At 40.9% G+C, this 7,199-nt stretch overlaps 1 non-coding gene across 1 annotated transcript; it reads right to left on the reverse strand.

Moving 5' to 3' along the window:
- Positions 1-4,276: 4,276 nt before the first annotated feature.
- On the reverse strand, positions 4,277-4,383 carry LOC132653902 (U6 spliceosomal RNA). Its single transcript, XR_009591726.1, has one exon. It is a non-coding gene; the product is annotated as a U6 spliceosomal RNA (small nuclear RNA).
- Between the last annotated feature and the right edge of the window lie 2,816 nt (positions 4,384-7,199).

Consider the following 7,199-nt stretch of genomic DNA (forward strand, 5'->3'; position numbering starts at 1 on the left):
GGTATTGGCATAGAAACAGACTGGTTGATCAATGGAAAAGAACTGAAGATTCAGAAATAAACCTGACACAGGCACTTAAGTTTTGACAAAGAAGCCAAAACCATAAAATGGAAAAAAAAAATGGTGCTAGTCTGGCTGCATGTCTGCATGTCTGCATGTAGAAAACTGCAAATAGACCCATACTTATCACCCTGAACAAAACTCAAGTCCAAGTGGATCAAAGATCTTGACATAAAACCAGAGCCTCTAAACCTATTAGAAGACAAATTGGGAAAAGACCCCTGGGCCCAGACTTCTAGGTTCTGTTGTTCTCCTTGTGGAGCTCCTATCCCCTCCAGATCGTTCTATCTCCCTCTTCATTCATAAGATTCCCTGCAAAATTTGTCTATGAGCCTCAGCATCTGCTTTGATACCCTGCTGGGAAGAGTCTTTCAGTGGCCCTCTGTGGTAGGCTCCTGTCCTGTCCTATTTTCTCCCTCTTCTAATGTCCATCCTCTTTGCCTTTATGAAAGAGGATTGATCATCTTTTCCAGAGACTTCTTTCTTGATTAGCTTCTTTAGATGAAGAGATTTTGGTACGTATATCCTATATTATATGTCTAATATCCACTTATAAGTGAGTGTATACCATGTGTGTCTTTCTGCTTCTGGGATACCTCACCCAGAAGGATGACCTTTTCTAGTTCCCACCATTGCCTGTCAATTTCATGATTTCCTTGTTTTTAATTGCTGAGTAGTATTCCATTGTGTAAATGTACCACAATTTCTGTGAGACTTATACTCCAACCAAGGACTATGCATGAAGATAACCTAGAACCCTTTCACAGATGTAGCCCATGGAAGCTCAGTCTCCAAGTGGGTTCCCTAGTAAGGGGAACAGGGACTGTCTCTGACATGAACTCAGTGGCTGGCTCTTTGATCATCTTCCCCTGAGGGGGGAATAGCCTTATCAGTTCACAATAGCAAGAAACTGGAAACAAACTAGATGTCACTCAACTGATGGATGAATACAGAAATTGTGGTACATTTACACAATGTAATACTACTCAGCTATTAAAAACAGAGAAATCATGAAATTTGCAGGAAAATGTATGGAACCAGAAAGGATCATCCTAAATGAGGTAACCCAGACCCAGAAAGACACTCATGTTATATACTCACTTATTACTGGATATAGGACCTAGAGTATAAGATAACCGTATTAAAGTCCATAGACCCTAAGAAGCTAAGTAACAAGAAGGGCCCAAGGGAGGGTGTCTGGATGTCACTCATAAAGGGAAATAGAAGACAGCAGAAGTGGATGAAGAGAGGGAACTGGGTAGGAGATGAAATTGGTAGGGAAACAAGGATGGAGATCAGATGTGGGAAGAATGAAGGAGGGAGGGGAGAGTGCTGGGAAGAAGAAGGAAAACTGGAAAGGAACAACTCTTTGTCAGGCTGGAGGCCTGCAACATGGTAGGTGCCTGGGAGGAAATGGGTGTGATTCTAGTTGAGACTCCTAAAATTGGGGGTACATGAAGACTGAAGTGACCACCTCCTGGGAAGGCAGGACTACTGGAAAGAGGGAATCAACAACCATGGACAAAGCCTGTGAACCAAAAATTACCCTGCCTATAAGGTGTAGGGACAATGAGGGGTTGATGATTGATGGAAAGTCCAAGCAGTCATTGGACTATACCATGAGACCCAGCCCACCATAGAGAGTCAGCGCCTGACATTAATGATACTATGCTATGCTTTCAGACAGGAGCCTAACTTGGCTGTGTTCTGGGAAGCTCCAGTCAACAGCAGAGAGAGACAGATGCTGAGACTTGCACTCTAGCGTGGGGCAGAACTCTGGGGTACTGTGGAAGTGTTAGGGAAAGGACAGAAAGACCTGGGAGGGAGAGGAACCTCATAAGAAGACCAACCCAGACAACTAACCTAGTCCCATGGGGCTTTCAGACACTGAGACACCAACCAAGGAACATGCATGATCTGGACCTAGGCCCCTACACACATGTAGCCAACTGGCTGCTTGGTCTTCATAGGGAGGACCTGGGCAGTGGAGAGGGACTGTTTCAAACATGGACTCTACTGCCTGATTTTGGATCTCTTTCACCTGGCAGGGCTGCTTTGCTTGGACTCAGAGGATGAGGATATGCTCATTCCTGATGTGACTTGATGTGTCAGGGAAGGTGAATACAGGGGAAGAGGGCTCCCATTTTATGGGTGGAAAAGAAGAGGGGAAGGAGGAAGGAGGGGAAGCAAGGAGGACTTGGAGAAGAGGAGGAAGTGGGCACCCTTGGAATTCAAAGTAAATAAACTAATATTAAAAAAAACACTAAATCAGTTATAAAGCTCTTGGATAAAGCTAAATATTTTTAAAATTTTCCAGATACTTTTCAAAAATTGACCATAATCAAGTATTAAAGGCTGTATACTCAAATTTCATCATATGTGTTAGAATTTTTATTCTCAATATTTTTTTTGGTCTCAGATACATGAAAACTGTGTCCCTGGTTTCCTTCTCTTAGTGTGTGGAAGGGTGTATTAGTGTGTACGGGAGTTATGTTGTTTGCATGTGTGTGTTTGTGTGTGCTGTGTGTCTGTTTTATGGGCTTTTGTATAAACTTGTTTTGGTATTGTTTCTTAAACTTATGTATGATTCTTTACTGCTAGTGTCAAGTATGGGTCAAGGCAGGGCTGTGCATGACTCCAATTTCTGCACTCAAGAGGAAAAGGCAGGAGGTTGATCACAGGATGCTGGTCAGCCAGAACTACGAAATGAGACTCTGTCTCAAGATAAAGTTTAAATAAATGTTCACATGTAGAAATATTTTCCTTTGGGAAAACCACAGTGTATCTAAAGCCACTGTATGCGTTAATTAGAAATGTAGCCAACAACAATTGAGCAATGATTACCTTAACATTATTTAAAGGACTAATCTATAGCATGAGCAATTTTGTTCCTTCATTTTGTATTTTGGCTCTAACTGAACCTGCTCTGTTTCACGGAATTTCTTGGTTACCTGGATGTAAAAACAGAATGCAAAGATATTTCCCATGGTTTCTACCAAATATGCAAATATTTTTCCCAATTTGTGATATTGAAGACTACAGACAGGTAGCTAGAAAGTGTAAGGATGCACTTTGAGTGGAAGGCTGGAATCTAGTCTTTGCCGAGGCTTCACCTACCAAACAGCATATGAGAACACAAACAAAATTTTACAAACCCAATATGTTTGTAATAGAAGCTGGAGAACAGAAAGGCCCTGACGCAGATGCCCTCGTTATTGGTGGGCTCTTTCCGCAGCTTCCATTCCTGAGAGCGCCTCTCCTCACTTTCTAAAACATTCCTTTCGAGGCTATTCTCTTCTGTTTAGTTTTCTTTTTTATTTTTACTTTTTTTCTTTATTAATTACACTTTATTCCCTTTGTATCCCCCTCCCCCCGTGGTTCCCTCCCTCCTCCCGTCCCAATCCCTCCCTTCCTCCACCCTCTGCATGCATGCCCCTCCCCAAGTCCACTGATAGGGGAGGTCTTCTTTTCCTTCCTTCTGATCCTAGTCAATTAGGTCTCATCAAGAGTGGCTACATTGTCTTCCTCTGTGGCCTGGTAAGGCTGCTTCCTCCTCAGAGGGAGGTAATTAAAGAGCAGGCCAATCAGTTCATGTCAGAGACAGTCCCTGTTCCTATTACAATGGAACCCACTTGGATACTGAATTGCCATGGGCTACATATGTGCAGGGGTCTTAGGTTATCTCCATGCATAGTATCAGTCTCAGGAAAGATCCCTGTGTTCAGATATTTTGGTTCTGTTGTTCTCCTTGTGGAGTTCCTGTCCTCTCCAGATCTTACTGTTTCCACTTCTTTCCTAAGATTCCCTGCACTCTGCCCAAAGGTTGCCCATAAGTCTCAGCATATGCATTGATAGTCTGCAGGGCAGAGCTTTTCAGAGGTCCTCTGTGTCAGGCTCCTGACTTGTTCCCTCTTTTCTCCTTCTTCTGATGTCCATCCTCTTTGCCTTTCTGGATGGGAATTGAGCATTTTAGCAAGAGTCCTCCCTCTTGATTAGTTTCTTTAGGTGTACAGATTATAGTAGGTTTATCCTATATTATATGTCTCTATGAATGAGTATATACCGTGTGCATCTTTCTGCTTCTGGGATAGCTCACTCAGGATGATCTTTTCCAGATCCTACCATTTACCTGCAAATTTCGTGATTTCCTTGTTTTTCATTGCTGAGTAATATTCTGTTGTGTAGATATACCGCAATTTGTGCATCCATTCTTCAGAAAAATATGGAACGCTTCATGAATTTGTGTGTCATCTTTGCGCAGAGGCCATGCTAATCTTCTCTGTATCGTTCCAATTTTAGTATATGTGCTGCCGAAGCAAGCACTCTAATACATTCTTAATGAAATTTTTTTTCCTGGGGAAGGAAAGTCTAGAATTGAATGTCCCCTCAACCTAGAGCCACAGATTTGCTTTGATGATGTTTCAATCTGATACTTTGGGCTTCCTCTCTATTTCTTTCACCTTCAAGGCTAGTGTAAAAGACATAATATTTTTCTCTGTCTCGTTAGTCCTGTTGGCTGGTGTGAATCTTTGTATTCTATAGAGTTGTTTTTCTATCTAAAACTATAGAGTTTTATTTTTCTAATAAAAATGTCTTCAAATTGTTTCAGGATCTTCTATATGTATTTTATTAATGACAGTAAGAATGCCAGTGTATTTCAGTGTAACCATTGAAAGTCCTCTTATAACCTAATGTCTAAGCATATGAGCCTATGGGGAGCATAGCTTATTAGAACCAGAAAGTTCTGGGCTCACATCTTTAGTGTATTTTGACTATGGCCAAGAAATAAGTAGCCAGCATAAATGAATTGAAATGGTAGTTATTGATTATGTTGTATACTTTACCCTTTTTTGAATTTTAAATTTTATTTATTTTTTTTTTTTACTAATTACAGTTTATTCACTTTGTATCCCAGCTGTAGCCCACTCCCTCATCCCCTCCCAAGCCCACCTTCCCTCATCTTCTCCCATGGCCCTCCCCAAAGGGGGAGTCCTCCTCCCTTTCTCTCTGACCCTAGCCTATCAGCTCTCATCAGGACTGACTATATTATCTTCATTTGTGGCTATGAAAGGCTGCTTCCCCCTCAGGGGGAGGTGATCAAAGAGCCAGCCACTGAGTTCATGTCAGATACAGTTCCTGTTCTCACTACTAGGAAATCCACTTGGAGACTGATCTGCCATGGGCTACATCACAATCTTTGAATGGATTATCATTCTCCGAAAAGACCCCTGTGCCAGATTTTTTGGTTCTGTTGCTCTCCTTGTAGAGCTCCTGTCTTCTCCAGGTCTTTCTATACCCCTCCCTCTTCTTTTGCAATATTTCCTGAACTCTGCCCAAAATTTGTGTATGATTCTCAGCATCTGCTTTGATACCTTGTGGGTAGAGTCTGTCTGAGGCCCTCTGTGGTTGGCTCCTGTCTTGTTCCCTGTTTTCTCCCTCTTCAGATGCCTATCCTGTTTGCTTTTCTGAGTGAGGCTTGATCATCTTACCCAGGGTCCTCCTTCTTGCTTAGCTTTGTTAGGTGTACAGATCTTAGTATGTTTATCCTGTATTATATGTCTAATATCCACTTATAAGTGAGGATATACCATGTGTGTCTTTCTTCTTCTGGGATACATCACTCAGGATGATCCTTTCTAGTTCCCACCATTTGCCTGCAAATTTCACAATTTCCTTGTTTTTAATTTCTGAGTAGTATTCCATTGTGTAAATATACCACAATTTCTGTATCCATTACTCAGTTGAGGGACATCCAGATTCTGGCTATTACAAATAAAGCTACTACAATCATGGTTGAGCAAATGTCCTTGGATATTTGAGCATATTTTGTATATATGCCTAAGAGTGCTATACCTAGATCTTGAGGAAGCACTATTCCTATCTAATTAACTGAGAAAGGGCCACGTTGATTTCCAAAGTGGTTGTACAGATTTGCATTCACACCAGCAATGGAGGAGTGCTCCCCTTTCAGCAAATCCTTTCAGCATGTGTTGTCATTTGAGTTGATCTTAGCCATTCTTATGGCTGTAAGGTGAAATCTCAGGGTTGTTTAGATTTGCATTTTTCTGATGACTAAGGAGGTTGAGAAATTCATTAAGTGTTTCTCTGCCATTTGATATTCATCTAGTTAAAATGGCCATCCTGCCAAAAGCAATCTACAGATTCAATGAAATTCCCATCAAAATACCAACACATTTCTTTACAGAACTTGAAAGAACAACTCACAATTTCATATGGAAAAACAAAAAAGCAGAATTGCTAAAACAATTCTGTACAAAAACAGATTGTCTGGAGGTATCTTCATCCTTGATCTCGAGTTGTTCTACAGAGCAATAATAATAGAAACTGCATGATACTTGCATAGAAACCAAATGATTGCTCAATGGAATCGAATAAAAGACCCAGAAATAAACCTACACACCTACGGATACCTGATTTTTGACAAAGAAGCCAAAAGCATAGAATGGAAAAAAGACAGCATCTTCTATAAATGGTCCTGTTGTAACTGGATGTCTACATTTAGAGAAATGCAAATAATTCCATATTTATCCCAATGCAAAAAGAAAAGAAAAGGAAAGAAAAGAAAAGAAATGAAAAAGTGGGGAAGAACTTTGAACTCATTGCACAGGAGACAACTTCTTGAACAGAACACCATCAGCACAGGCTCTAAGATCAACAATCAATAAATGGAACCTCATGAAACTGAAAAGCTTCTGTAAAGCAAAAGACACTGTCATCAGAACAAAACGACAGCCTACAGATTGGGAAAGGACCTTCACCAACTCTATATCTGACAGATAGCTAATATCCAAAATATATAAAGAGCTTAAGAAGTTAAAACCCAACAAACCGTGTGTGTCTTTCTGCTTCTGGGACAGCTCACTCAGGATGATCCTTTCCAGGTCCCACCATTTACCTGCAAATTTCATGATTTCCTTATTTTTCATTGCTGAGTAATACTCCATTGTGTAGATGTACCACAATTTCTGCATCCATTCTTCAGTTGAGGGGCATCTGGGCTGTTTCCAGCTTCTGGCTATTACAAATAAAGCTGCTATAAACATGGTTGAGCAAATGTCCTTATTGTGTACTTGTGCCTCTTTTGGATATATGCCCAGGAGTGGTATGGCTGGATCTTG

Source organism: Meriones unguiculatus, chromosome 4 (assembly GCF_030254825.1).
Source record: "Meriones unguiculatus strain TT.TT164.6M chromosome 4, Bangor_MerUng_6.1, whole genome shotgun sequence".
Classification (NCBI taxonomy): domain Eukaryota; kingdom Metazoa; phylum Chordata; class Mammalia; order Rodentia; family Muridae; genus Meriones; species Meriones unguiculatus.